We start from the raw sequence: 11,070 nt of genomic DNA on the forward strand, positions 1-11,070 counted from the left end.
TAAATTACATATAACTATAAATTCATTTTTTTTTGTAAAAAGGTCATTACATATAAATCTATAAAAACCAACAAAATTTAACACTATTCTAATAGAATGTTCTAAATGTCAATTTTTTTTTGAGGCCTTAAAACCATTAAACCATTTTTCTCCTGTGAAATATTCTATTATTTCAATGTTCATAAAAATATAATAAATGTAATATTCTAATATTCTAAAACATATATCATTATTCAAATAAAATTATTATACATAAGCATACAACTTATAAAATTATTCTATTAAAATATTCCTCATATACACAGTAAATAGGTATTATTAGCATTACATATATTTATAAATTCTAAAATACTATTGTAAAAAGGTCATTATATATAAATCTATAAAAAAAACAACATTTAACATTATTCTAATAGATTATTATATATGTACAGAAAACATTTGATCATAAAAACATGATATTTCAAATTGGTCAAAGCATAACTATTTTTTAACCATGACTATTATTCTGTGAAACATTCACTGACCATTAAAACAACCATACCTATTTTTCAAAAATAAAAAAAGATAACCAATATTCAAACAAACAAAACACTACCATGTCAATCATAATCAAAGACTTTCAAATATTCTAAAAAAATTATTCGCGTCCTTCCAGTATATTTCTTGCATCGATCCATTCCAGCATCATTTTTAATGACCATCCTTATCAACCTTTCCCTATTCCTTTGCTTCGTCAGTTACTTTCTTATGGAATTGGAATCTGATTGGTCAAAGCATAATTATTTTGTATGCTTCTTATTCTGCAAAAAACCTTCTTTACTCAAGTCAATATTTCACATTTCCATTTACTATTCCAGAATAAATTTCCATCTGTCGCATTAAGAACACATCAAAATAAATTTCATTAGCTTTCAATGTGTATCAAACACTAATCCGAGCTACAGTAAATAATTTCAAAAATATTTAACCGAAACTACAATAAAGAAGTTTATTTCTAGCCCAAGCTATAGTGAATCAGGATCAAACACTAACCATAGCTACAATATAAATTTTAGAAAAATAATTCTTAATTTAGAATAAAATTTTTAACAACTTCTTGAAGCCTATTACAAGAGATGATTTAGAATCTACATTATATAGAATCTAAATTTGAATCTAATATTATCGAACTAAAACATAAAGAGATGAATTCCGTTATGTCAGGATAAAATAACAAATTCTCAAAATTTTAGCTTTGACTTATCAAAGTAAACAGTAACATCTGGTTAATCAATAAAATAACATCTTAAATCAAATTTATGAGGTGACACCAAACTTTACAAATCATAATACCTAGGATATTAAGTTACTAAAGACTATTTTACTAATATTTTTACTAGATAATCTAACTTATCAAACAAAGTATTAAATGGTACCATATTACTTATCAAACTAGAAAACTTAGAATATCAAATTATCCAATAACATTTCACTCAATATTTACTAGATAATCCAATTACTCAAACAAAATAACATCTAAAATCAATTTAGGAAGCAAGTTATGTTTGCATAACATTCTATCATTTTTAATAATAATTTTCTTGCAGAAAATATGAAATCAATACAGAGTGCATTATGTCGAACACCTAGCGGGCGATCACTAAATTTACCAAACACCTAACTGACACTAGAAGTATGAAACTAATAAGATAAACCAAACAAACTAAGATCTTGAATCAAATTATAATTCAAATTCCAAGAATATCTCTACAGATTTTGTGAATAACTTCATTTATGCATAATAACATAGCTTGGATTGTAGATTTATTTACATTGAAATTGTTAACAGCCAAAAATGAGTCGATGGAATCTTTCATTACCTGATGAGAAGAATCCTTCCTCAACTAAGAATTATGAGAAGAAGTAGCAGTTGCAGGATTAGCAGAAACATGATTCAAGAGCAAAATATGAATAAAAACGTTTAGAATCAAAATGACAGTGAATCAAAAATGATTTTTAGGGTTTTATTGGGTTTTTTGGAAGATTGGTGCAAAGTAGAATCAGAATGAGAAGAAATCTCAGAGATGAATACATCAACTCATAATCACATACATATTATAAAATCGACAATTAGAATATTTTAACTCAAAATCACACACAAATATAAAATCAAGAAGAAATTATAGTATTATACGTCACCTGGATTAACTCTTGATGCAAAATATGAATCTGATTCTGTAGAATGATCCATTTGTTGTAAAACTAAGCTTCGATTTCATTTGATTCAGGAATGTTGATGGTCGAGAAGTTGATCCGATTTTAGAATCAAAATAACAATGTTGAAACTCCGAATCAGAACGAAGTAGAAGATGTTATTGATCGAGATTGAATAAGACGAATTTTGTTGTTCGTATCGAGGTTGCTAAGGGTTTTGCAGTTCAGAATGAAGAAGATTGAAGAGGATAAAAAAGTTTTTACGACCTGAACGAAATAGACAGTAAAATCCCCTTATTGCCCCTCCGCACCCTTATTCTAATCCTGAAGTTCCATTTAATTGCAAAAATGCCACCGTCTCCTTGTGCTTCCTTATTGTGTAATATGATTTTATTTTAGCCATAGATTATTCAAGATGCATGGTCAAGATTTGGTCCCCTTGTCTCACAAAATACTATTGTCTCACATGAACCTAACCATATATATATATATATATATATATATATATATATATATATATATATATATATATATATATATATATATATATATATATCGGCCTAGGTTATTCTATTCAAAGTAATTATTGTGTTATTGTATGCATAATCGTGGGTCAATCAATTTTACTTGTTTTAAGAAAATGATTAATATATATTATTGAATTAAATGTAATTGAAAAATATCATATAATTTAATTACAAGGGTATTTTAGTAAAATAATATAGATTTAATAAAGGAAAATTGCATATTTTAAGGGATCATAGATTCTTTTAAATTTAAAAATCCGATTTTACGTATTATAACTATTTTAATTCGAACGTTCTCACAGAATACGTTTATTTATTTAATTATTTACTCAAAAATAAAAATATTGTTGAACCATAAATAATAAAAATATTCGTGAACCTAATTATTGATCATGAATTTAAAAACTTCTTGTAGAATAACAAATTTTTGAACAATAAATTGAAGAATAAAAACAGAAAATACATTATTTCTTAGAGAATATGCGTAAAAATTATTAAGAATTACATTTATTGTTAAAGAATAAAACTGAAAAAAACTTTCAAAGCGGGAAAGAAAACATCAAAATTTAACGACCAGTACATTCTAAAAGAATAATGTGGTCCGTTTCAATTTTGTGGTCTGTTCTTCAAGTATCAACTTCTGTATTCCAACAGAATAGGAATTCGTGATTCCATTTCAACTGAATTGGAGTACGTGATTCCATTCCAATAGAATTGGAATCTCACCAATATCATCCATTGAATCATCTACATAAACATACTTGATACCTTTTCAGAATTCAACCTTGTCAAGATTCTGCACTGTCCACATAAATGAAGTGTTAAATCAGAAGAATAAAAAAAAAAAACATAAATTGAAATATGAATCAATTCATAAAATGCAGCCAAACAAATTGGAATTACCTCATAAGCCTCGTTTTTGTCAAAGCCTGCAAACACTTTCAAATTGAACATATTAAAATAAAACATCTAATCCATCTATTTCAATATGTCTTTCTAGGAACCCACACAATGGATAGTTTTGCACAACATTATCATAACATATTAGAATATGGTAAAAAGCTTTCAATAATTAAAAAGCATTAAGTAAAATGTAAAAAATTACAGTGGTCAAAATAACCTGCTTTAGAAAACTTGCAAGCTTCTTAACCTCAACCTTTTCTTGAACCAACTCTCCTTCCCTTTGTGTCAATTGACCTGATAAAGCTTCAAGCTAATCAGAAACATCAAAAATGAACATTTTTAGCAACTTAATTCAAAGGGAAAAAAATATGGATTATGATTATCAATTTATGTCACTCGACAGGATCATCTTGATCAACCCGGTGACACAAGGAATGGTGGTGATCGGAGGTGGCGCTACAACTGGTTTCGAATCCCGGATGAACGATCCAACGAGGAAGGACGGCCAGCCACCGACGCCTCAAACGTCGATCGATGCCATGCCGACTGTGGAGATAAAAGGTACAGATGAAATAGAGAGTTTAGGGGGTGAGTGTGTGAAGAACAACAACATGCAACAATTCAGTCGGCAATGGAAGCCAGCTCTGACCTTCCTCTATTCTTCGAGATTATGAACGATGGTGATGATGATCTTTGGTACAAAGAAGATTGTTGATGGGGATCGGTGGAAGTAGTGAGGCGTTGTTGTAAATCGAGGGGTGGTCGTCGATGGAAGATTTTTATGGTGGAATAGGGTTTTTGATAGTGAAGGCCGTATATTAGAATGAGAAGAAATTAGGTCAAAGTCAAAATAACTAGCATAATTATAGGAAGTATTTGTGGAAGTTATTCACAAAATTACTTTATTACCCTTATTTATTTATTTAATTTTTTATTTAATTTTTATTGGCCCACATTTATACATACAATAACACAATAATTAGTTTAAACACTTGAACCTAGCTTTCTCTCTCTCTCTCTCTCTCCCTCTCTGTGTGTGTGTGTGTGTATATATATATATATATATATATATATATATATATATATATATATATATGAATATGATAATTAGATCATGCTCTTCAAAATTATCTTCAATCAAAATCAGTCATGGAAAATCCATGTATTCGATCAAGACCGAGTTCATCTCAGTTATCCGAATCGAATCATCAACCAAACCATTTTGATTAGCCTTCACTCCTTTGATGATCATATCCAGTTCAACCAAATTGAAATCTTATTCAAGCAAATTCAAAACTCATCAAATTGAATCAGTACCGGGAACAACTTCCCCAATACAGGTTACATGTTACCGTATCTCTGATGAAGATCTTATGCAAACATATACCTCCAAAATTAACCAAACCTTCGTGATTCTTTTAGAGAATAATCATCGGATTCAACTTGGTTAAACACGAAATACTTGTTCACACCTTATTTGATTTCCCCATTTCAAATTAGTAAGAGAGTAGGGTTTGATTTTATAGATAAAGGTGAAGAAATCTAGGTCAAAATAGAAATCTTGGTCGGGGTAGATGAACAGAACTGGGTCGGGGGTACTGGAACTTGGGTTCGATCGATTAAGAAATACAAACGTTTGGGACCTCGCTTTATTGATATATGGATGCCAAAGCCATTGTCGATTGATGCAAACTTGCTTCTTGAAATCGTTCATGGATATAAACCACCTTCAAGACTTTCAATATGCAAACTAGAATTCGACTTCCTCAATTCCTCGGTTTCATCTTCCAAATCCTTCAATTTACAGAGCTTTAATTGAACCGGTGGATCAATCCCATCAACACCTTCGTGTTCACCCTCCGATATTTTTTCAACTCTTTGTTGCAGATCCAAGATTCGTTCCTTATTTTGTTTGGTTTCCACTCGAAGTTTCCTCTTTAGAACTTTAATTTTAACTTTTTGCAGCTTCAAGATCCGCTAAAACCTTCGTATAATCTACAATTTGTGCCTCTAATCTCCTGTTTTCAGTTTGTAAGGACTCGATCTTGAGATTAAAAAGCTTAGCCTCCATGGTGTTTAGTTTAAGATGGTTTTGAAGCTCCTTGACTACAGTTTCTTGCTTCGGTGATGGAGTTTTTGATGAAGGAGACGGTGGCGGGATTTGAGGAGGCTAGGGATTTAGGGAGTGATGGTTGGACAAGAGAGAAAGAGATTTTTTTTTTAAAATTTTTTTAGTTAGAAAATAATTAAATAACAAAAAGAAAATCAAAAAACAAATGGAAAAGGGCAAAACCATCATTCTTAGATTTTTTTTAACTGATTTGGACTAAAACCACGACAAAATGAAAAGTTTTGGACTACTGGTACTAGTCCAAACTTGTTTGGCCCAAAGTAGCATTTTTGGACATACCACATGGACTATTCTTGCAATTTTGTCTATCTATATTACCAGAGTAAAACAACATTGAGATTTAAAAATATAAAAACGTAATATGTTTTGTGTTATAAAAACCAAAAGTATATTTGTTAGTTTTGGGTAAAGAATAAAAGTATGGTGTTGTTTTGGGAGAATAATTGAGGTACATTGTTATTTGGTTTAAAACTATAAGTACATTCTGCTTTGCGTAAAAAAAAATATAAACATGTTTCCTTTTTGGTTTAAAGATACAAATTATTTGGTTTAAAGATATCAATGTACCGTAGTTTTTTGCTAAAAAGAATAAAAGTTGTTGTTTGGTGGGATAAAATAAAAGTATGTTGTTTTTTAATAGAAACTAGTGTAGGTGCCCATGCTTTGCATGGATTGAAATAGTGTTTTTTTTATTATTATTTTGTGTACGTGAGGTAGTGATTAGCCATGGTAGATAGTATTCCATTGTTAAAAGCATACAAAGATGATTACATAGCAAAAGCATACAACATCTGATCCTAAACCAGTTACCGAAGTCTATGTCTTTAGAGTGATGTTAGCATGGGATTTCATTTGTATAGGAAGGGTAAATTTGTCTCCATTTGAATGTATATCCTCACTCTCCATTTGAATGTATATCCTCACGAATAAGTGTGATTGTCATACAACCCTATATAAACAAAAACAAACTATTCCATAATTCATATTCAAAAAAGAGCATTAGAAGGAAGTAAAGTTGAGATTGGGCATTCAGAGTGTGTTCTTAATGTATGTCAATAATGCACAAAATTTATTCCATAATTCATATTCAAAAAAGAGCATTAGAAGGAAGTAATGCTGAGATTGCGCCTTTCAAATTGTGTTCTTAATGTATGTTAATAATGCACAAAATTTAGAACATCTTTTGCAGAACTATTTACAGCCACTTATAGAAGAGAAATGTCATCGATTATAATTGTAATCTTTTTGTTTATTGATTTGGCTTCCATAACTTTATGAATATCTCCATACAAAGCCACACTCCAGCATAAGCATGTAAAAGAATATCAATCTTTTATTCACCCTTTGCACAACTAAGTTGTAACCTTGTTGAAACATTTAATGATTTAAAGATTAAAGACTTTCATAACTTCTAACAGATAACAATATAAATACAATAAAACATTGAAAGTTTGTGTGACAATCCAAAATTTCCATTCTGTACAAACTATATCACTTCAGTAGAATTTATAGCAGTCACCGTTGATTTTCAGACTTTCTCGTGTAAGTTTGAGTAATTTAGGGTTTACACTTCAGGAGATATCAGGAGAGTGGATGCACTAGGGTTTAGTGCAACTCTATTATTCCATCACTCTATTATATTAGAAGTCATTTCAGGAATAAAAATATTTTCTACCAAAAATATCTCAGGACTATAAATAGAATTCTGAACCAAATTCATTTATTATTCGCATTTCCAACTAGAGAAAAGCCATTTTCTCTCTCACGGATCTTTGGGTTTTTATCCCAAATCGTGAGTACCTCTTTCTAGTAGTGTTAGAAAGCATTATACGTAGTTATAACATGATTTAGAAGGCTAAATCACTAGATTTAGGAGTTTACTCCCCAAGGTGTTCTTGGGCGGTAAACTCCCGAAACAAAGCTGAGACCAACCCTTGTGTTATGCAACTGCCTTAGACTTATATGTATGTGTGTTAGGGACAAGAAAACAACCAAGAATCACCCAAGTTTGGGAGTTCACGGCCCAAGAGTTCCTTAGGCCGTAAACTCCCTTTTCAAACTCAAAATGGTGTTTTAAGGCACCTAAAGCTTTAAGACTTTTATCAAGACTTGTTCCCATTTAATCTAAGGCCTTAAGCACATAAAAATCACTTATCAAAGTGAGTTTATGGCCAAGACTTTGTTCTTGGGCCGTAAACATGAAAGAATGGCACCAAAGTGTGCCTAATGTCTTCATATGCTTGGAATAAAAGCCTAGAACTTATACCACCTATGCTTGAGACTTGAAAACAACAAGAACACCATTCCAAGGGAGTTTACAGCCGTAAACTCCAAAGGAAATGGCTTTAGGGCCGTAAACTCCTAAATAGAGTGTTTCTAGACCTTAAACCCTTCCAAGGACTTAGCCACCAAGTTGGAAGAATTCTAGGAATCATTAGGGACTTCAAAACACACCAAACCCCCATGGTTTGGAGTTTACGGCCGTAAAATCAAGAGTTTACAACCGTAAACTCCATGTGTGATGGTATATGGGGAGTAAACTCACATATAGGGTCCTTCGGAACCCTAAAACACAAGTGCCTTGTCCCACATTAGCTTAGATGCAATACTTAGGGCCTAAAACACTTATATAAAGTGTTTAATTTTGTCTAGGATGTCTTAACATTATCAATTAGTGATTTAAGTCTAATTGAATGCATATATATGTGATTATATGTTCATTAGGATCGTAGTGTGTGTACAAGTCCTCGCTTGACACCTAGCAATCCTATACCATTCAGTTCATCCCAATCACCAACTACAGGTGAGTTCATACCCCTTAATCAATGTTTTAAATGATTTTAAACATTTTAATGGGGGGGGGGGGGGGAATACAAGTGGAAAACAATATGTTATTAAATCAATCTTATGTATTTTATAACTGTGTTTTCACTCAGTAGATTTCACATATTTCAAAAGGTGACACATGAAGTGGTTTTCTATCTTAAAATACCTTGATAACAAACGTATTAGTTTTGAAATGTTTATTAAAATGACATCAAGTCATTCTTAATTATTGTTCAAAACTCCAAGATATCTTGCAAAACCATTATTTTACCTTATTGGATCAAACTATACTTATGCGCATATGGTCATATATATGTTAGAGATTATAGTTTTCACCCTTCATTTAGTTTCCAATACTCTTGGGTAGCAAGAGTGCATAAACCTACGTAAACAACCAATTACCTTTCAGTTTACTATCATAGCGATAGTTAGAAGATATCAAACATTATTACTACTACAAGGAATCACACAAGAGTCAGTTCATTCATGAGTCTATACCAATACCTTACATGATACATGAGTACACTTACTTAGGATTACATGATACATGAATATGTTTACATATACTTACCTGTTACACGAACACACTTACATGAATATCATACAAGAACACTGTTACATAGGTGCATTATTCTGTATTCACTTACCTGGATACTTGTACTTAGGACTACGAGGATGATTTATTAGTACTTACTGTGTAAATTATCTTTCCTATCTCGGTTCAATGGGATAGCTCGGTAGGACTTACCCTTCCGAACCCCACTGATTAGCACCAGTGGTCGATGACCATCTACGGAGGTCTAAGGTTACTACTTATACTAGGAAGATCGATAACCGGGGCTAACCCCTCCACCCACCTGCTGCTGCTATAGAGGACAAGTGGACAATCTTCGATTGTTCATAAGGTTATACTTTTCGCTTATTGCGATGTTGTGTTACTCCTAGTACCCAACGATGACAATTACATTAATACTTGTTCTGGACAATCTTCGGATGTTCATTAGGTTACATATTTCGCTTAACGCGATGTTGTGTTAGTCCTAGTACCCAGTGACAACACTTACAGTAGTACATTTTCCTGTTTACTTTATTTTGTGATACTTTCACATAAATGATGAGTTAGACTAAGTATTTTAGTACTAAACAATTGAAGGAAAAACTATCATTTTACTAACAAAACATTCGGGTCTTGGTAGAAGACTACATTATCATAACAAAACATTCGGGTCTTGGTAGAATACTACATTATCATAACAAAACATTCGGGTCTTGGTAGAAGACTACATTATCATAACAAAACATTCGGGTCTTGGCAGAAGACTACATTATCATAACAAAACATTCAGGTCTTGGTAGAAGACTACATTATCATAACAAAACATTCGGGTCTTGGTAGAAGACTACATTATCATAACAAAACATTCGGGTCTTGGTAGAAGACTACATTTCATACTTATAGAAAGCAAGGGATTTTCTAGGGTTTTTCATACTTACATCAACATTTTCATTAAAGGTTTACATGGCCTTCATAATAGATTTTCATAAGCCAGACAATGACACCTTAATTACTTATGAATTCACCAGCTTTAAAGCTGATACTCGCTTTCAAAATAACTTGTATTCTCAGGTCATCAGTTAGACAGGTGAGATGGCCAGGTTATCGAGAAGATGGAGCACAGACAAGACTCGCCTTATTTTGATTATTCATTTTATTGTTGTACATTAAGAAAGAACACACATGTATTAAAACTATACTTATAATGCAATGGATGATGTTGTTGCTTGTTTATTATATTACACTGTTGTGATACTGTACATGACGTCCTCCACCCCTGAACGTTTCAGCCGTTCGTGGTTTTCGGGTGTGACAGTTTGTTTCATAAGGATGTCTCTAACAATGATAGAATCCATGATACTAAAGTCAGATTGATCATTTGTTACACAATTCTCTACATGATAACAAAAATATACTCTCTATTCTTAAATTAAAAAAAGTTGTTAACTTCTAGTATCAAAACTACTACTATTTGTTTTTTTCAAATTCAAATATGATAAAAGCTACAAAATAGCACAACAAAGTTATATTCGTCACATTTATCGTATATTTCAGTATTGTATCCGATTTTCCCTTGAAAATCTAATTTGAATGTCATCCATTTGACCTAAAAACTTCAAACTTATTCAACATTTGGAACAATAGAAAACACATTAAAATTTCAAATAAAAAAAAGAGAGAAGAAACTGACCTGAAGGGGGAAGAGATTAGTCAGACTTTATAACATCCTCGAGCAAGTTATTGCAAAGAACTCGATCTGTAGGTAAAATAGTGAACTCATTAGCAACTTAACCTAACCTCACTGAAAATCACAAGTATGCATGAATTATAATGAGAGAGAGAGAGAGAGAGAGAGAGAGAGATGATACCTACTCAGTTTCCCTTCTTTCACCTATGCTATACAACCACATAAATGAAAACCCCAAGTATTG

The sequence above is a fragment of the Lactuca saligna genome, chromosome 6 (genome assembly GCF_052625555.1).
Source record: "Lactuca saligna cultivar CGN05327 chromosome 6, ASM5262555v1, whole genome shotgun sequence".
NCBI lineage: Eukaryota > Viridiplantae > Streptophyta > Magnoliopsida > Asterales > Asteraceae > Lactuca > Lactuca saligna.